Source organism: Sitophilus oryzae, unplaced genomic scaffold (assembly GCF_002938485.1).
Source record: "Sitophilus oryzae breed Bouriz unplaced genomic scaffold, Soryzae_2.0 scaffold_395_pilon_pilon, whole genome shotgun sequence".
In the NCBI taxonomy this organism is placed as follows: domain Eukaryota; kingdom Metazoa; phylum Arthropoda; class Insecta; order Coleoptera; family Curculionidae; genus Sitophilus; species Sitophilus oryzae.
In genome coordinates this window covers 1,108,199-1,131,123 of record NW_022146968.1, presented here as the reverse complement: position 1 = coordinate 1,131,123, position 22,925 = coordinate 1,108,199, and positions in this window count along the sequence as shown.

Here is a 22,925-nt window from a genome sequence, read left to right as displayed (position 1 = left end):
AGATATGTTTTTCCTTATGATCCGCCTGTTTCCCATATTTTCGTTACTGTTATTTAAGATATTCAGAGTAAACGTAAATAAAAATAAATGCCTAAACGTAAATATAAACCAATTTTGCAACTTTTTGCAACTTTTTAAAAAATCTTCCATTTTTCGACACCGATGTTGTTTGTGCAATGGTTTAAATATTCCAAAATTATTTATCCAACGTAACTTGGGATTGTGTTCTTGTTACATTTCGTTTAACTAGCTATGTTTTTGACTATAATAATTAATTAAGTTTGGGCTTTCGTGTTATGAATTTGCAAACTATTAAAGACAGGGAATTCTTTTTTCAGAACTGCAAGAAAACCACATTAGTTTTACGTACGGTCAGATGTTTCAGACATTTCAAAGCTTCCCAGAAAAAAAATTAGACACGAAACTAAAAAGGCTATTTCACATTTTAGAAAAAAAAGTTCTGACGTATTTCCTGCTAATGAGAAGAAAAACTTGTCTCGATTCACATCCAGTTTAAAATCTTAATGGCTTGAAGTTAGTCGAAGCAAAATTTTATTTCTCAAAAAGTATTCTAACTGGCTCAACCAAACCATCACATTTACAAAAAAAAGGAACTAAAACGGTCTACTGGACGACCAAAATCTGATTTGAACAACAGTAGTGAGAGGTCAAAAAGGCTAAAAACCTAGGATTTTCGGGGTCATAATACCTTACAAGAATTGGCTTATACCACTCAAATGAAATTTAGAGAGGAGGGAAATATAGAAGCTTCAAAAGTAGTGAGAGATATCACAAATATTAATACAAAGGCAAGAGAATATCGAAAAGCACTAGACAAATCCAAAAAAACAATGTCCAAATTGAGTAACGATGAGGCCGTTTCTCTTATAATAGAAGCTAAATTAAGCAAGAGTAAAGAAATAAACTGTAATATATATATATATATATATATATATATATATATATATATATATATATATATATATATATATATATATATATATATATATATATATATATATATATATATATATATATATATATATATATATAATCGGAATACAAACAAAAATTTGAATTTACAAACTTTTCAGACACTCTAGTATTTTTTTTAATTTCTTTAGTTCCCATAAGGCTTTATGTAAAACATAATCAAACCGAAATTATCATTTGGCAAAATGTAAAAACATCTTCTCCCCGATTTTGTTGTCCAATAAAATAGGTTTTTAAAAAAGAAACTACTGAATTAACCATACAAGAAAAAAATTACATTGATTTAAAAATTACAGAACTATCTACTTTTCGCTATTCTTCAAACAGTAACATTTATAATGCAAGTTATGAAATGCATTTTACTATGATCGATCTAAAAGCTGTAAATGCTTTGACAGCCAATAAATCCTCTCAAACATGTTATCTTTGCGGGGCATTTTCCAAAGATTTTAATAACATAAGCCAAGTTGTTACTAGACCTATTGTTGCCAGTCACTTATCATATCTACTTTACATGCCTGGATTCGTTTTTTTGAGTGCCGGTTGCATGTGGCTTACAAAATTGACATTCAAAAGTGGCAAGCAAGAAGTCCTGAAGATAAGCAATCAGTGGCTGTTACAAAAAGCCGAATTCAGGCATCCTTGCATTCAAATTTAGGTCTCATTGTCGATAAACCTAAGCCAGGCTTTGGCAGCTCTAATGGTGGCAACACCGCGCGAGAGTTTTTTGACAATGCAGAAATTGTTTCTGAAATTACCAAAGTTAACTTAAGTTTAATAAAAAAAAATTCACATTATTTTACAAGCCATGACATAAATGCGGAAAAATTATTGTTTAGAAACTGCCCACCTGTTTGTCCAATTATACCCTTGGTACCCAATGCCTACCACCTTACATAAGGTATTAATCCATGGGTCAGAAATTATTCAGCATTTTTTGGTACCCAAGGTCAACTATCGGAAGAAGCACAGGAGGCGAGAAACAAGGATATAAAGAGGTTCCGCGAACAATTTTCACGAAAAACTTCAAGAAAAGATAGTTTAAAAGATATCTTTAATCGCCTTCTTGCTTCTTCCGATCCTTATATATCTAGTTTGCGAAAATTAACTAAAACAAGCTAACAAAAGTCTTCATCCTGAGGCTGTTCAATTACTAATAGGGCCTAAAATTAATAAAAGTAAAACCATATGTGATAGTTCAGATTCAGAATAGTATTCTAAAAAAATGTATTTACGTATAGTCTTGTAAAATGATAATTTTAGAATTTTTACCGTTCACGAATTTTTACCGTTCTTGGCAGAAACATAGTGAAAAGTCGTATTAACAGTTTTCCAAGAGTCCAAAGTCAGTACAACCGTGAAAAATCTGACAAGGAGTACCTAAGCAGCGATCTAAATCTGAACAGGCTATTTCATGCTTATAAAGAAAATATCCCGAAAGTATTGTTACATACAAATTTTATCGCAAGGTGTTCTTAAAAGATTTTCCAAAATTATCCTTTAATTAACTTTAATTATCCATTCACTTAAAAACCAAAGGTAGAGATACCACTGAAGTACAGAGAGCAAAAGACCAACTAGAGTTGCACCAAAGGAAGGTTGAGAGGGTATTTCAAGCCATTAAAATTGATACTGTAAGCAGTACCTTGCCAGAAAGTGAAACATGTACATTTACTATAGATTTACAGAAAGTGTTTCCATTGCCTAAACTAACTCACAGCAGTATGTACTATAGTCGTCAATTATCATGTTACCACTTCAATTCTAAGAAGGGAATTCACATTACTGACACTTCAGATGCTATTATGTGTGTGTGGTATGAGGGAAAATCAGGAATCAGGAGGGTGGAAATCAGATGGCGTCATGCCTTCTACAAGCTTTGAACGTGTTTTTTCAACTTACAAAAGAAATTTGTGTGTTTGGAGCGATAACTGTGCGGAGCAGCTAAAAAATAGAATATGTTTGTTTTTGTACATTTACCTAGTGTCTTTAGGATTTTTTGACACTATTGACCACAAGTTTTTGATGTCAGGCCATAGTTTCTCCTCATCTGATCTTGACTTTGCTTTGATTGAGAAACGCGCAAAACGTTCAAAAATGCAAACAATTAAATATGTCAAGGAAGTCATAGCAGCTTCAAGACCTTCAAGCCCTACAAAGTTTTGGATATGGGTGAGCTAAAGTTTTTTTGATTTTGACTCAGCATCAACAAAATATATTGCAACGTCAAAGCTTCGTATTACACAAGCTTCGTGGCTACGAGTGACAAAAGAAGATATGGGTGTTGTCTTTTATAAGCCAAGCTTTAGCGACTTATTGGGTTGGGAAAAATGTTATTTGCTTAAAAAGGGAATCAGCATCGAAAATATTAAATCAGCCGAACTCACTTCGTTACCGGGTGTTCAGCCCTTAAATGAGAATAAGAAAAAAGATATACGTGTTATGATGGAGTTTATTGATGAAGATAATAAGGAGTTTTTTGAAAATATTCTAAGTGCCTGATAACAAAACATTATGGAGATAGATTTCCACATTTATTTGTATTTTGAGCTTTTTGTACTTGTACTTGTTTTATTTTAATATATTAGTCAATCAATTGTGTGTTTATTATCATTTTTAGTAATAAAAAAGTAGGTAAAAGTAAAGTATTTTTCAAATATATACATTTTTTTTAGTTTCCCACAAAAATGCTTTTTGGCTTTTAGATCACTTAGCTTTTCCACTCTACAATAGTTGTTCGAATTTTGTAAACACTGTCTTTAAGATATCCCCATAAAAGAGCCCAGACTGAATAAAGTCAGGAACATTAAAAAAATAAAAAAGAGTAGAATACTTTAAAAAATTAAAGTATTCTATTAATTGGTGAATGCACACTACATTCACCAACTAATAGAATCATATCAATTCTCTCTGATGTAGGATAAGTTTCCATTTTCGGCAAATTTCTGAGATTTTTTTTTGTTTCAACTGACACAAAATGATAACTAGTTGTTAAAGTTGAACTAATTGCTCAGATATATTGAAGTATCGTCAGACATATCACCAGCGACCTATATTTTATCAAATATATAATAAAGATCTACTGACACTAGATCATAAAAATGAAAATATCTAGGAAAATCTTGGTTTGATGGGTAGGCAACCTTGAAAGTATTTTGAAGAGACATGAATTGAATATCGGAATAATATACTGGGTGTTCTATTTAAAATTACAGAGTAACTTGCTTTTAAAAGTGACCAATGTTCAGTATTAATTTTGTATCACCCTTTATAACTTTTTGGGTCAAATTTTAATTTGAATTAAAGTACAATAGTTAATTTAATTACATATTAGGCTATACCGGGTAAATTTCAATTTAGGTAGCTGTTATTGAAATTCAAAAATTCATCTTTATTTTTAGAAAATGTTAAATATATCAAAAACCTTTCATTTTTGTTATATACTTCTTGAATAAAACTCACCTTTATTTTTCGCCTAGAATCCAAAAATCAATTAATATATAGGGTGTTCCATTACAAAAAATACAAGTTAGATATATAACTTTTTTGGGGATACCCTGTAGAACTCTCTATTTTTTAAAAAGTGCTCTGAATTAACCTACACATGATCACAAAATTTACCTCCGCATCGTATGAGAGGCGCCACCGTGTAGAATGCGTAAAAAAAATATATAAAAAACTATAATTAAAAAAAAATTAAAACTTTTTTTAAAACAAACAATAATAATTACAAAATTAGGATTGTGTAGAGTAGAGACATCTAGCGCCAAGCGTTTGTATCAGACACTATTGGTTTTCTGTTCTCCATCACACATACAGGCAAACTTATTGATGTTTACTATACCATTAAATATGCTAGGTTTTAAACTCTACTACGAGATGGACAGACATAAAAATACCATATTGCAAGTCTCATTGTTTATTTATCATCAAAAGGATTAGTTTAAAATACAAAAGTCACTGATAAAAACCTAAATAAAAATAAGTTTATAAGATAGGAGATTTATTTTTGTGCAGTATGGATACCACGTGTTCAACCAATTGGAAATACGCTTTTCTTTTAATAAAAACCTAACATGCATTTCCTGAAGCTCTTAAGTAGGATGAAAAAGAGAAAAATTATACTGTAACAGGTATAATAACATAAAACATTAAATACTGCAAAAACTTTAAATTAATAAATTTTACTTAAATATAAATATTAGTTTGTATCAAGGAGACATTGTGTTACTAGATTACTTGGTTTGTGATATTAAAATTGTTACTTAACTTTATTTCTAAATTTATTGCCCTACAATTTAAATACTACTACCTGCTTCCTGCAAAAAATATTGTTTTTACGCATGCTCAAACAATTATAACAAATGAAGGGACCAATGCAAAACGTGCCTAAGTCACATTTTCGTCGATTTGATACTATCAGTGCAAACTGGGTAAATTTTTTGTAAGCTTTCTGTCACTAATTTTAAAATGGGTGTAAGATGTGCCTAAGTGATTATATGAGAATGTAAAATTTTACAAATAGTTGCCAGCTCAGTGCAACATGTGCCCAAGTCCGATAAAATAATAAACTGCAAAATGTGCCTAGGTGCGTAGTTTCTTCGTATTTTAAATGTTTGACTTCATTTTAAAAAGTGCCTTAGTCCAATGGCATAGTATTTTTTTTGCGCGTAATTTGTTGTTTACAAACAGTGTTGTGGAAAGCAATGAGAGTACGTGCTCGTGGAGATTTATTGTGTTTTACTTAGTTGATCTAGTTGTTTGCAGTTGGAAAATTGTGGAACAAAAAGTACGGAAGGATATTTATGCTTCTTTGATTTTTCTAACAAAATATGGTACACCACTGCTTTTTCCAAAAATACAAATCATTTTTGAAAGACTCATTTATTTTGCAACAAATTTGGCATCTTAACTTTTTTCCATCCGCAGCACCGTTTTTGCGTAAAAAAAACCATTTTGGCTATTAATTGACTTTATTAATGAAAATTAGACAAAAACAGCTGAAACGTTAAGAGATTTAGGACATATTATAATGTTCATATGAACTTTTTTCCTTAACTCTTTGAGGGGCACCGGTATAAAAATTGTACCCGGAAAATATATGTATTAGTGGGGCACCGGTCTAAAAAATGTACCACCCCTTCAAACATTTTTAGCTAGTTGTGCAATGGAGCATTTTCTCGACCAACGTAATATTGGTCGCACTCTGACGGCTGTTTGTTAGTTTAAACTTTATTTGCACGTGGCAGTTTCGGTTCTGCGATCAGTTTTATTGGTCACAAAATCATAACGTTAAAAGGTGGTTTACGCAGAGTGAAAGTCACACTGTGAATATACAGAAAAGTAAATTGAAATATATAATAAAATATAGGTGCCTTTCCTGTAATAATAATATATTTGATCATTTATAACAATAATATTATTTTGGTACAAAGAAAAATATTTTTTGTTTTATTTTGGTAGTTTGTTGTGGTACTATAAGTGTACCGTTGCACGCTTAGGCAAATATTCTATCCTGATTATGCCACATTATTTTTTAGATATTCAAGATATGGATTCGTTACCATTTAAGCTAAAAGGTTGGAGTTATGATGACCTGCAAGATGAATTGAATAATATATATAACGACGCGGAGCCAATACCTTCCGAGCCGGAGTCTGTATTTAGTGAGTCGGAAGATGAAGATGACCAAATACTGTTGGACCAAACTACACCTGCTTTGAATTTTACTGATTCTGATACTGATCCAGAAGATAACGTGCCATTATCTATTTTAGCAACTAATCTGCTTCCTGTACCACCCGTAAACTCTAACGACTGGTCTAAGCTTGTTGAACCAGTACCCCCCTCAAACTTTACGTCAGAGTCCGGAATTAAACCTGTTGTGAGAGAAATGGTTGATCCTACTCCGTACAAACTTTTCAAGTTATTTTTTAATGATGGTCTGCTTGACCACATAGTATTCCAGACAAATTTGTACGCACAGCAGTCTTTCAGCAAACAAAAACTTACCGAAATCTCAGAAATAAAAACCTTTCTAGGCATAAATTTATTAATGGGAATTAAACGATTACCGAGCTATAGGGACTACTGGAGTACTTCTCCTGATATAAATGATGCTTACATAAGTGGATTGATGCCTGTGAAGCGCTTTAGTTGGCTCCTTTCGAACTTCCATCTCAATAATAACGTGCTAATGCCTAAAAAGGGAGAAGCCCACTACGATAAATTGTACAAAGTGCGACCATTATTAGTTGCGTTGGCTGAGAATTTTGAAGGCTCCAAATAGGGAACTTGTAATAGACAAAGTCAATGATAAAAAATTCAAAGGGAGAAGCTCGCTCAAACAGTACATGCTTAAAAACCTATTAAACGAGGGTACAAGGTATGGATTTTAGCGAATAAAAATGGCTACTGTCAAAAATTTGATATATATACCGGTAAAGCGGAGGACGCCGAAAAACAATTAGGTGCCAGAGTTATTAAACAAATGCTCAATGGATTGGAAAATAAAGAGCACATTGTCTATTTCGACAACTTCTTCAATAGTACCGAACTTTTGGAAGACCTGAAGAAAAAACTAATTCATGCCTGTGGTACCGTAAATCCATCGAGAAAAACTTTGCCGGTGTTTAAACCGGATCGAAAATTTGAAGTTTTTAGCAATCCATCAAGAATTGTAGCTTTTAAATGGAGAGATAAGCGTAGTGTCTATTTACTGTCAAATTTTCATTCTCCTTTTGGAACCACTGAGGTTAAAAGATATTATACGTATTATCGTATAGTGATTGATAAACTAAAATGTTAATGGATCTATTAAATAAGATGTTTTGTTATTTAGATAATATTAATTACAAAAGAAAAGTAGATACATGGGAACAACTAATTTTTATATTGAATATCAGTAGATATTATTTACATTAATAATTTAATTAATATAATGTATAATTAAAAAGCACAAAATTCATCTTTTCTGTTAGCATGAGAAGTTAAACTAATACGGGACTGCGACAGTCGGATGGCCAAGAAGGTTACCAAAGATTTTCACCTGTTTTTTTTTGCGTGCGTACCTGTGGGTTCTTGTAAATTTACCAGAGGCTGTTGAAGAGGGCCTTAATTGTTGTGGTTTAGGTAGGTAGCAGGTAAATGTAAGTGTTGACGTCAGAGCAGTTTGGTGAAGAACTTTGATAGGTTAAAGGTTATCTCGAAATATTGTGATAAGTTATTATTGTGTACGAGAGGTTACTGGGGTCGGGTTTTATCAGTAAATATTGCGATAAGGATGTTTTTCGCTGTACTCATAGTGCGAGCCAAGCCTAGCCTTGTGAAATATATTTTATAAGAAAAGATAAATTAAATTATAAGTACATTTATTTTTTATATTAATATTTTCCATAAATATTACAATATCTAATTTAATGAATATAGTTTTTGCAATAGTTTAATGTTGTAAATTACTGTATTTCTTTCTGTATCTAAATATGAATTTTACTCAACAGTGTACTTATTTGAATAAGAACAATTAAAATAATAATTAACAACAAGATTTTTGACAACGTTCTCAGAATGATTAAACAATTTTAACTATTCCTCTATAGTCTTCATCTACGACTCCTGCTGTAAAATAAATATCTGTTATTAGTTGTACTGGAAATTTTATAATTAAAATAAAATACATCCAACATCGATGAAATTGTTTATAGCCAGTCCAGATCTGGGTGCAATTCGACCATAACGCCCTTTAGGTACTTGAGTTTTTAAGCCTGTATTTACTATATTTCTGTGTCTTTGCTGGTGTCCAATACAGTCATCTATGCTTTATAAATCGAATCCAGCCCCAGTCTAGCTGAACCCTTAACTGGAGCATATGCAGGTCTTGTTCAACATGTTTTAGGAACTGTTTGTTTTTAGTTTCAAGAGATTTCAACATAGGGGTTAAATAAAGAAAAAAAATAAATAAAGTAAGTGGATTAATCTAACCAATTTATAACCCCAGGGGAAGTGTATCTAATGTAATATAATTTACAATTCTTTTTATCGTCATTATGGAGTTAGAGCAATTTTTTTTTTCTGGTCCTATTGTATATACCTCATGTTTTTTTGCTCCAATTAATGTTTCTTTGACAGACAAACTGCTATTATTAAATGGAGCATTCTAATAATTCTCAAAGTAATTGTTTTTAGTGATGCACTTGTTATTCCCTTATCCTTTTTAACAATTTTATTTGCATTGTTTTGTAACGTATTAAATGTATACATTTTAGATTTCAAACCTATAAATTCAACCATTATGTTTCCATTATTTTCATCCTTCATCAAACCTAATACTTTTTATTTACTAAAGGAATATTAAATTGATTGTTTTTCTGGATAGAGTCCAGAGAATTATCAATTTATTTATCATCCTCCTCTAATAATAATTTCATATATTAATATAATAATAGTTCTAATATGTTCATTATTTATTCTTCCAATGTGTGTCATATGCGAAAAACAATTTGCACAAGATGATATTGATAAAGGATCATTGTCCTTCACAAGGTCAATATAGAGGTAGTGCTCACAACTCCTGCAATATAAATTATAAAATGATCATGTTATCCAGTATTTCACAATTTATCAGGTTATGATGGTCCACTTTATTATTAGTGCATTAGCAACAAATACCAGGAATGACAAATTTACTCCCAGTAAATAAAAAAGAAAAATATATAGCTTTTACTAAATACATTTGAAAATACATCTGTACAGCTTCGATTTCTCGATTCATTTCGATTTATGGCTAGTAGCTTAGATAGAAATTGGAGTTCATATCTCCTGAATTCAGAAAGGTTTTAACGAAAGTTTCTGTAGAAATGAAGATGAATTTTTTATTGAAGTATCGAAAAGGTATTTTTCAGTGAATATCTTGATAGTTGGGATAAATTAAACGAATTAAAATTACCAATATGAGTGTTTCTATGGTAATTTAAAAAGAAAATCTGAGTATAGAACAATGTAGATATGATCCTTAAAAGTATGGGATACATTTGATTAAAATCTTTGTGAATATATGGAATTATATTTAAAACAGATGTATTGCTGCTGATGTATTTGAAAATTTAAGGTTTGTTTAAAACATATAATTTGGAATATTTAAGTATTATACAGCTAGGTTTTAGCCTACGACAGTTGTTATATATATATATATATATATATATATATATATATATATATATATATATATATATATACATATATATATATATATATATATATATATATATATATATATATATATATATATATATATATATATATATATATATATATATATATATATATATATATATATATACGTGCATTAGTATCTTATTGGCCTCCATATGAAATACAGGCATATCCATTACATTTTCTTATTCATATTTGGTATATATAGGGACAATAATTGATAAGCTATCTAAATTCCCCATGAGGGGTAACAAATTTATAAAAATTATATATACAGTTTTTCGCTAAACTTTTAAATGCAATACGTCTCCGAATATAAAGTGTCTAACTAGCCACCTACTTGTATAAGATTATAAGGGCTTCGCTCGTATTTGCCTCCGACAATGTTGCCGCTTCTAACGCTCGCAGATGACGCTCGCAAAAAGACCGATTTGGTGACCTTGAGCTATTTTTAAATCTTTACTAGCCGATTCCTAGAAATCATCTCCAACGGTCTTTTCGAGACATTTTTATATATTTTTGATATGAAGCGGAAGACGTGTGCGGTGCTCTCTGGGCTCTGATTATTTACATTATTAAATAGTTTGTATTAGAGTTTGTTTTGTTAAATTGATAATGAATAGATATGAAATTTTACATTAATTCCTTTTACATAAGATTGATAAAAAATAATCAATTTATATAATTATTTAATTTCCTTGTAGACCCTGGCTACACAAGTGAAACAACTAGTGTTGCGCCATCATTTGATGCTTCTTTTCCGGATATAGATCTGGATTCAATAAAAAGTGACTGAGATGGTTAGTTAGCTAATAGTTGGGATCCTAATAATAATAAACTTCTTTTCTAATTACAATTCTTCGCAAATATTCTGGATATTATATTACTTATGCTTCTTCCAACAGTCAAATACAAGACAATAAATCATTATATGGCTTTGATAAAAACGTTTTGAAAAAGCATTGTAAATGCGTCGGTAAATGTATTTGTGAAGAAAAATATGTTGAATAGTTTACTTCTCGATTGTTTACTATAACACAGATATTATAAAAAAAACAGCAGTTGGATTCTGTAAGCTTCGTAGCAAGAAATTTTCTGTCTAGCCTATGCTATTTGTATACGATTGATGAGTTACTGAACAGGAAATATGTATACAGAATTGGGTCTCAGGAAGCACCTTTATAAAATGTCTGAAGGGTGGTACCTGTGGCTATTATGCTTATGATTAGTTTAGATTGTTAGAACGAAAGAGGATGATAAAAATTTGCAGCAATTTTTCTTACACGTTTCATTACCCTTTTGGTCTTTTTATAGCAATACTATTGCATTATAATTTTAAAAACTTTTTGATGCATATTTTATATCAATTAACCAAATTTCATCGTTCTTATTTTTACAAATTGCACATTTTTGGCCCTTTAGAATAAATATATGAATATATTCCAATAAAGTGTGCTTTTATTTTCAAATGAACTGAGCCCTTAAAATTCAGTCACGTAGCGACGAAGTCCCGGGCCAGTGTTTTACAACCAAATATTTTTTGGGCCCCTTTCGCCCTCAACAAATAATAATTTTGTTTTAATTTTTTAACAAAAAAAAGAACACGAAGACTTGAAGTAAATAATGTTCTATGTGACAAAAAATCGGTTTGTCATGTTTTATTTGTAAAATGTCCATAACCAACAACACATAGAAAGCGCTAAGTGCCACGGCTATTAAATTTGTATTGAAAAAACTCAACAGAGACACCGCCCGTTCTTATACATTGGTTATATAACAAAAAATGTTGTTTATCTTGAAATAATTTCCACTTAGAACATTTTTCTGAAAGAAAAGCAATAGCAATTGCTATGATAGATTAATTAAATTAAATAATTATTTTCGCACTTAGAACACTACTTACTTCAAGTGTTCACTTCTTTATATTGTTACGGATTCCGTGGGTCCACTATTTAAACTCACGATAAAATACTTATCGAATTTATTTTCTCACTTTATACACAATTACTAACTTATAACACACAACAAACTAACTATTTATAAGATTCCTTCACCAAATTGTCCGATTTTTTTAATTTTCACGCGGTATATTCAAATTTCAAAAAAACTTTTAACTTGTCCAACTGTCGTAAGCGCTCCTTTTATATAGCTGTGGTGAGTGTTTCGCGAACAATCTAAAATTATCGGGACGGGTCCGCCATCTACTAGTACATTCTATTGTCTGCTTCGCTTACTTGTCGACTTGATTAAGAGATGGCGCTACAACAAAATATTGTCTTCAGGTTTCTGGACACGTTGCGGTTTTAGTTGCTCGCTTCTCAGACAGATGGCGCCACATACACCTTGACATTGCCCCCTTCTCGAATTTGATCGTCCCGATCAAGGTTTCCTGTCTGGTATCTCTTCAATCGATCCAGATGAACTACTTTCATCTTACTTCTAGGGCTGCGTTGAATCCGGTACACAACATCATTTATCCTCTTGATGACTGTATAAGGACCTTCCCATGCTGGAGTTAACTTTGGGGACCTTCCTTTCTTGCGCTGTGGGTTATACAACCATACCCTATCGTCCTGTTGAAATCCCGTAGAATTAGCTCTGAGGTCGTAATGAGCTTTCATCCGGTCACTGGCTAGCGCAATCTTACTTCTAACGGCCTTATGAATGTCCAATAATCTTTCCTTCCTAGCGATTCTTTCGAACGACAGTCCAACGCTATCCTGTTCCATTTCTTCCCCAGATCGAGTACTTGGTCTTTGTCTAGCTGCGCAAATCTTACAACGTTGACACCATTTCTTAACATCTTCGCAATAATCCACCCAGTAAAAACGGTCTCTCAGCTTACTCAAGGTCTTGTTTACTCCAAGATGGGCTCCAGTTTTACCACCGTGAATTTCTTCCAATACCTGGGTGACTTTCTTCCTTGGTACCAGTAACTGAGTTGTTACTGTCCTGCCATCCGCACTTTCCCACGTGCGCTTTATCAATCCATTCTCAATCACCAGTGAATTCCACTGAGCCCAGAGAGCTTTGAAAACGAGCCCTCTGTCCGCAATATCCTGCCACGGTGGTCTCTCGCCGTTACCTTCCTTGAGCCGTAGTATTGCTCCGATGTCTGGATCTTCCATTTGATCTTTCCTCAACTGTATCGTCGTCCATTGTTCGTCAGTTCTCAGTTTAAAATTCCTTACTCTGATAGTGCTTTCGCGATGTTTCATTTTTTGTCCAAGGTAGCTCGTCGTCGATCTAGGTCGTTGTCGATAATTTGTACCCGTCTACACGGCACCCAGCGGTTTCTCTAGTTTCCCGAACACAGTCTTCTTGGTATCACCAGGTATCATCACAATTTTCGATGATCTTTCTTCCATATTTCCTGGTCTCTTCTCTTTAGATACAGAAAATTCCTCATTTCCGATTTTCAGGATGTTTCTATGGTGATCAAACGAAAAACCATGTTGACTGATCACATCCATCCCCATGATAAAATCATCTTCAATGTCAGCCACTAAAACGCTATGCCGAAACTTCAAATTCCCTAACTCCAATTCCATGAAAGCCTCTCCCCATTACAACGGCCATTTTCCCCGTAACTGTACGTAAATACACTCTTCTTCTAAGAGGCATCATCTTCAATCCTTGCACCGAGTTAGTCCGCACCAACGATACCATAGCGCCTGTGTCCACAGTCATTCGAATTCTTCTACCATTGACCTTCCCGTTGATCACCAAACTGTCAGCGGTTTTCCTAGACTCTAACGGAAAACATCCTAGGGGCTCTGTTTTCTTCAGCCAATACTCGCTTATTAGTGTTGATTTCCTGGTGCCTATGTTCTCTCGATGGTAAACGGAATCGCATTTGGACGCGGCAATCCCGTTTGATGTGGCCATTCCTGCCACATCTATAGCAACTTATGTCCTGGGATCTTCCGATGTGCCGATGTTCTCTGGATGGTGAATGGAATCGCATTTGGATGCGACAATCCCGTTTGATGTGGCCATTCCTGCCACATCTATAGCAACTTATGTCCTGGGATCTTCCGATGTGCCGATGTTCTATGGATGGTGAATGGAATCGCATTTGGATGCGACAATCTCGTTTGATGTGGCCATTCCTGCCGCATCCATAGCACCTCATATCCTGGAATCTTCTTTGGTTCTCTGTCTGGGTGTTGTTGACTCTCTTGTTCACTAGTAATTCACATAGTTTGTCGAACTTTTTACACATCTCCTCCAAACTTCTGTGGGTACTCTCGGGCTGTTCCTCGACTGTTACTGATCTTATTTTCGGTCTAGGGATGGCGCTAAAAGCAGCTTCTATTTCCAGCGCCCTTACCAATGCTTCGCTGCTGGTAGAAAATCGGGATATTTGCAGCGCCCTCTGTAATTCGTTGTCCCTCAGTCCGCTGATAAAGCACTGAGCAGCGAGTTCCTCCCTAAATCCTTCCGGTGCTTCTGGATATGCCAGGTGTACCAGTCGACGTAAGTCTGCTTCAAATTCCTGCAGACTCTCTCCGGACCTCTGCAGGCGTGTCTTGATCTGGGCCTGGTAAAGTTGGCGTCGATGTTGGTCGCCATATCTTCTGTCCAGTGCAGCGACCAAAGTTTGGTATTCCTGCTGTTGGGCTGCAGGAATAGTTTGCAACAGTTCCAGGGCAGGGCCACGCAGCGCGATGACAAGTGCCGCTGCTTTCTCCTGGTCAGTCCATCCGTTGGCAGCGGCGGCTGCTTCAAACTGACGGTGGTACATTGTCCATGTCGTTTGTCCATCGTAGGTCGGGGCCTTAAGGTTCGCTGTTCCTTGAACGCCAGGTGTCTTTACTTGTACCTTGGTCTTCTGTAGGTCCATCTCCAATCTTTCTATCTTCTGCTGAAGGCGCTCCTCCAGATCTTCTACAGCTTCTTGGAAGTGGTTCTGTTGTTCCTGGCAACGTACTTCCAACATTGATTGTTGCTTTTTTTCCATTTTTTCGAAACTTTTCTTGATACGGTCCTGCTCTTCAAGTTTTTCTTCTTGTCGACGCACTTCAAAACCTTGTAAAATTTTCTCGATCCGGTCCTGTTCCTCTTGTCTTTCTTTTTGATGACGCGCCTCTAAGCCTTCCAGAATTTTCTCAAGCCGGTCCTGTTCTTCTTGTTTATCTTTCTGGCGACGCACTTCTAGATTTTCTACAATTTTCTCCAACCGTTCTTGTCTAATTTCTTGATTCTCCATAAGCATTTTCTGTAGTTGGTCTTGTTCTTCTTGACGTCGTAGTTTTTCCTCTTCTTTTTCTCTACGGAGTCTTTCTTGTTCTTCTGCCTTCTCTCTTCTCATATTCTCCATAAAATCGCCCAATAACTTGCTTACTTCCTCCATTTTCTTCGCTTGTTCTCTTGTACCAACCATAAAAATACTCTAATTGGGTCTAAAAATCTTCCAATCCACTTAATTTCTTCTTAAAATCCTCTTGAATCCCACTTCTGACACCAATTGTTACGGATTCCGTGGGTCCACTATTTAAACTCACGATAAAATACTTATCGAATTTATTTTCTCACTTTATACACAATTACTAACTTATAACACACAACAAACTAACTATTTATAAGATTCCTTCACCAAATTGTCCGATTTTTTTAATTTTCACGCGGTATATTCAAATTTCAAAAAAACTTTTAACTTGTCCAACTGTCGTAAGCGCTCCTTTTATATAGCTGTGGTGAGTGTTTCGCGAACAATCTAAAATTATCGGGACGGGTCCGCCATCTACTAGTACATTCTATTGTCTGCTTCGCTTACTTGTCGACTTGATTAAGAGATGGCGCTACAACAAAATATTGTCTTCAGGTTTCTGGACACGTTGCGGTTTTAGTTGCTCGCTTCTCCGACAGATGGCGCCACATACACCTTGACAATATTATACCTGATATATAATTGTTCTGAAATAAAAGCAATTGCTATATTTCCAACATAAAACAATATGGGCAAAAAATTACATACACATTAAAAACAACCATATTTTGAAAATATTTTTGATATTATGTCTTCTAGATATTTGTTCTGAACCATTATTGCTTCCTGTCACAATTCTGCATCGCAATAGTTGCAAAGTACAGATTTCTTTAAAATTTTAAAGTTTCCATTTTCTACAAACCGGAAAATCTGTTAATTTGACTTATTACAACAATTTTTGTTAAAATTCATTAATTCGAAAAACTCTTTGTTTGATTCGAGGACATTTAGATTATTTTTTTCATTAAAATATAGTTTTTATCGTTCTATTCTTTTACTACTAAATCGTGCTTTACTGTTTCACTCAGTTGCAAGATTATAAGTTTCATTTTTCAGTTGATCGAATTTCTCGGGTTGGAGTTCAAGACGGTTTCAAATAGTTTCTCAGACGTTTGAAACTACATTTGAGAGATTTAAAATAGTACTTCCAAAAAATATTAAAAATTATTACTTCTCGTGCGTATTTCAACGTTGTTTTAATAAATATATTTTCATCGACTTCAGTATTTTGTTTTCATTGGATGTTAATATGATATTTGTCAACGCTTTCTGTACATCGACGTACCTAGATGTTAAAGCTAACATAACAACGTGTCTGGATGACGAACGCGTAGGGTTTAAACCTCAGGATTTCAGAGACGCTTTGCGACTAAATTGAGCTTCTGAGCAGCACAAATATTTTATGTGGTAAGAAGTAAGGAAATGAACAACAATAAAGTGTCATAATCCAATTAGTAATGTTGAAGAGTAGAATAACGAGAAAATAAATATATTTGTACTATATGTAGTTGTAGCAGATTCTTTACTTTGTATTTTACAGTACACAAATCGATCAATTTAAATTTTTTAGGTATGCAATTCTGTACCATCGAACACGTTTGAACACCGGTAGTTACGTCACTGTTAACATTTATGTAAATACTCTACGTTCTATCAAAAACAAACTTTTAAGAAAATATAGTGCTGATTGTTTTTAATAATATTATCGGTTTTATATAATTTTTCTCGCTTTAGTTCTTACAAAAACCAAAAACTTAATATCATGATGTAATCTATTTTAGAATGTTCTGGAGTAGATTTATAATGGTAATAGAATTATACTACTGCTATATTATTATTAGTTACAGATCATTTATTTAAAAGAAAGATAAATGTATCGTTTGTATTAAATAATATGTACAGAGTGATTAGAATTAGATTTACTTAACTTATACTTAGAATAATATCAGGAAAAAAAATATAAAAATATAATAGGTCCTTGAGATCCTAAGGAAAGTGGTTAAGGTATATTTAGGCCAACCAATGTTGCACCAATGTTGCATATTCATTTACCATATTTCTGATATTGGACCAAGGCACCAATTTTGAATCACGCTGTACATTATTTTACTACATAACTGAAAATTGGTGAGAGAATAGAAAGTTTATACTTGATAACTGTAAGTTAAAATAAATAAAAAACAAGTTTTTTTAAGTTTTCAATACTGAATAATTGCCTACCACATTCTATTAATATGCATCTGTAAATTGTTGGACACCAAAAATATGTCGCCTCTGAGTAGCAAGTTAAGTCTAATAATTATGAATAATTTTGATAGACCCTTAAGTCTTTAAACATTTAAGTTCCATTATTACATAGTATAATCTTCTCTGTGTATGAGTGTATTATTTTTTTTTCAAATAAAACTTTATACTAAAGTTTCTTTATACAGGGTGAGTTTCCCACGATGTTCTCTATGGGTATGTCGGAAACTACTGGAGATAGAGAGTCGGTTAAATGGGGAAAGAATTACAGTTTTGTGGGGTCAAGAATATGCGCCTTTCAGATTTTTGAAAAAGTTCATGGCTTACTAGATATTTAGAAAAAAAAATTTCGGCTATTTTAAAAATTGTCCCTAATTCCATTATAAGCTATTTTAGACAAAAAGTTTTCAGATAAAAGTTGTTGCTATGTTGCCAGTTTTCCGGAGGCATAATATTGCAATTTTTGTATGGAGACCAGTCCGTACAACACATTGTCCTAGCGTATATGTGTATAAGATTGTAGCGCCACGTGGTGGAATTATGCGGAACTACATTGTGTAACTGTGCGTGTATAGACTACCAAAACGCCTCCAGGATAAAATTGGTGACAATACACCTTAGGACCATTGAAACACATTGCGACTGTTATACATGGCGATACGTATTGGACTCCGATTTTTCGCATTCGCCTCCGGTTTTGGAGGCCTATGAGTTTGTTTTAGAGGTGTATAAGTAAAAATGCATATATATATATATATATATATATATATATATATATAACATATATATATATATATATATATATATACATGCAACGCCACCAATACGTAGCCCCCTACATCACGCGGACACGTCGAAGCCCGGTAGTCTGGGTTGGCGCGGCAAGGGGCGGACGTGGGACGAATTTAATTCGGCTGGAATATTTTCTTGTTTTGACGGCGTATATCGGCCGGGCGTCATGTTGCGCGGCAGCGGGAAGCCCGGCGTTGTTGCCGTATCTTTTATTTTTACTCTTTGCTACTTAAATTATATAAGTAATATTTATTTAATGTATTTTGATGATTTTATGACTCATGTGATATCAAAATATCTCATTTTCAATAGTAGTAAGGGTACAGAATAAAACACTAATTCACCACAAATATACCAAAACACTTTATTTTTGTACTAAACGCGTGTTTCGCTAACCATATTAGCATCATCAGAAGATGATTAAAATACATGATGACAAAAATAAAGTGTTTTGTGGTGAATTAGTGTGTTATCTTGCTGTTGTAACACCAACCCTCAACTGTAAAGTAGTAAAATTTTAAATTTATATTTTAAATTTACAATTATATTAAGCAGTTGAAAAAAACTTATTTCTAAACATTTCTTATAACTATTGCAGAATGACTCACTGTTTTCATTAAACTTTTTAGCAGGTTTTCTATTTGTGTATTTAATAATTTTCTTTTATTTTTTTACAAAAATTCGTTAGCAATAGTAGCCTAAATTAATAAAAAAATGTTAATCTATAGTGTCATTTTAACAGAGTTATTTCCAGGTTGAACTGAAACAAGTTAAACTTTTTCAAATAGAATGCTATACCGGGTGCGTCTCAAAAGTGGCTAAACCCCTATAACTCTTCGTTCAATAAATCAATAAAGAAAGCAACAGTTTGCAAATTGGAACTTTAGGCTTTCATATGTGCCTTGTGTTCTTTTTTTCTCCATTCTGATGAAAGCAATACACCGGAAAATTAAAAGAAATGGTTATTCCGATAATTCTTCCTTCTTCTTTAATAACTAAAAAAATATTACTAAGTTAGCTGCATATACAATATTAGCCCATTATTGTAAGTTAATATGTTTTTTTATATAGCAATTATCATTATGTGGATACAATTTATTTCAATATATAATTGCAGTTTTTAAATAGAATACAATTTATTTACTCAAAGGATTTGCATTCTATACAAATTATTAATGTTGTTTATCTTGAATTACAGGGTGTCTTATTTTCGTGTGTTTATGGAGTATTCGGTTATGAATAGAGATACAAAGATGCGGTTTTCGCACATTACTTTGCTAATTTTAACGAAACGCTATTGTTATATAAAAGATGTTACACACAGATTTGTCCTAGCCCTGTTTGTTTCTGAAATACAGGGCGAATTTGAAATGTTGCATTTTAAACCCCTTTGTATCTTGGTTATCTTATAACTTATTGAAAAGGTGAAAACTGATTCCTGTAGAATTTTTTAAGTAGAATGTAGTGCCATAACTAGTTTTTTGCCGGAAGCTGTCATTTTCCAAATATGACTCAAACTTATGTTTTTATAATCGGACACCCTGTACATTATTTTTTTATTTTATTTGCCTTGTTATGAAGGCTTTCTAGAAATATAGTAACTACTTATTTTCATAAATAAGGTAAAATATGCATTATTTAACTTTTTAACATAAATCAACCTAATTTAAGAGTATTATTATTTTATTTATTTTAATTGAACCAGAGAATTTTACTCTTCGTCATGTTATCTTAATAAGCTGCACTCAAAATGAGCTTGTGATAAGATAACGCGCTGTCAGTCAGAGATATTGATATTTTTATGAACTTGTCCTATACGTAATTTCACACACAGAAACTAGCGTAGAATAGACAATAACCAAAATTTTACGTCGACTCGATTGTTTTGATTATCTCATGTAAATAGCCGCCTATGTCATAAACTTAATTAATAATGTATCTTGTTTATGGAAACAAGTATAGGATATATTTTTCGAAAGTTCATAACAAGACAAATAAAATTAAAAAATAATATACAGCGTGTCACACATTAAAAAAAAGGTTTGGATCATATTACAATAATGACAGCTCCCAGCAAAAAGAAATCAAGTTACGCCACTGGATTCTACGTGAAAATTCTATAAGATAACAATAAAATTCTATAAGATAACAAAGGGGGTCAAAAAATACAACAATTTGAAATTCTGTCCTGTATTTCAGGAACTAAGAGGGATAAGACAAACCTGTATGCAGTAATCTTCAGTTTCTTAAAAAGTAGGACATTAATATGAAAACCGCAACTTTGTACCTCTACTCATACACGAAAACACTAAACACACAAAAATGGAACACCCTATACATATTTTGGATGAAATACATATTTACTGGTATACTTGAGGTTTTACCCTAGCATTAACAACTTGGTAACTACGAACACCACTTGAATAGACTACTAGGGCTTCGCAAGTATACTAAGTGGATATTTTAAAATATTCTTGTTTAAGTGACATTTTTTCAATCGTCAATCATAAAATATTCGAAATCTATAACTCGGTAATTTTTAAAAAAAAACATATTACAGCTTATATCGCTAAAAAGCTTAAAAAATGGCGCTTTTTATGAAGTCATGGCCAACTATGGTTTCCATTAAAAAAAAAGATATCTTTGTATCATATGTCAAAAATGACAGGCTTTAGAAGTAAACGGAGGACACAATCTCATTAAGGATGTGATTATCTACAACTTTTATCTGAAAACTTTTTGTCTAAAATAGATTATAATGGAATTAGGGATAATTTTTAAAATAGCCAAAATTTGTTTTTTTCCGAAATATCTAGCAAGCCATGAACTTTTTCAAAATCTGAAAAAGCGCATATTTATGACCCCAACAAAACTGCAATTCTTTCCCATTTAACCGACTCTAGCTCCAGTAATTTCCTGAGATACCCATAAGAACATCGCGGGAAACTCACCTGTATATTTAAAACAAAATAATATTATAAAATATGATTTACGTATATTTATTGCTTTATATTTATTATATTATAACACTGTATATTTTAAAGCTTCCATTTATATTTTCTTATTGTAATTAAAAATCTTAAGTCTTCAAATAATTTTTCTAAAAATAAATTTATTTTAAATTCAATATAAACATCTAAAAAAAACTATTTCATTAATTTTCTAATGATAATCTTGGCAGAAAGATCTAAAATTTTTCGTTTAGGTAGGTACACGATGTTGCCCGGATATAGCGGGCTTCATATACTCTTAATATATGTCAAACATACAGCGGGCTTTTGGTACTCTTGATATGTCTGTGCGCGCTTACGCGCCCTCTAGGTCACATACATGGGTACTAGAGGTGTATATTTTTGATATACTTTTTAGATTTTATAAGCTTCCAACCGATTTTCGGCAATCGATAGAGATGACCTTCCGGATGCCTATATATTAAATATATACACGCGGTTTTACGAAGCCCGGGATCGGGCCCTAAAACAAATCGGGCTTCGTAATGATGGCGCGGCTGGTACGTTTCTGGTCTTGATAAAGGCGGATTGCATGTATATATATATATAGTATATATATATATATATATATATATATATATATATATATATATATATATAATAACTATATATATATATATATATTATTATATATATATATATATCTATATCATATCCATATATATATGAGGTTGTTTTCGGATTATTTACCAAAGTTGGCAGGTCAGTGACTCAAAACTTCTATTTGTTTATGTCTCAATATTTCTGTAAATCTTATTATCTTACTATCAGGAGATATACTACAAAGTCAAAATTCTAACATAAGAATGGATCAATTCAAATACACAAAAATTATACTAAAGACTAAAAAGTCAGTCGTATCTATAATATACACGTTTCATTATACTTCAATATACTTTCAGTTATAAAATTTGGACGGACAAAACAGACACACTGCATGGTGTTTAAGTTACAATGAAACTGACAAAAAACTATCAACAATTAGACAAAACTAACAACCAGTAAGATAAAAATTGTTATACATTTGAACAAAACAAAAAGAAAGAAAGAGGATATCATTCATTAGTTTTTTAGTTTAATGTTTTAACAAATTGCAATATATTGTATTAACTGGTTTGTGTCGGACTTAAAATTAATAGATTCTCTTTACATTTTTATTTATAAAACACATTTCCATGAATAAACGGCTTTTATAATTTGATTCTGTTTTTCAGACCTTTTACTTTATCTATAGTGAACGTGTGTCCTGTTTCCAAATGATGGTCCACCAATGTACATCTTTTTATTATGTACGACAGTCACTTTTATGCAATGATAGTCTCTGTTTAAGCCACTGACTAGTTTGTCCTATATATATGTTTTTGGCAACCGTCACAATTGGTATCTCATATATTACATCAGAC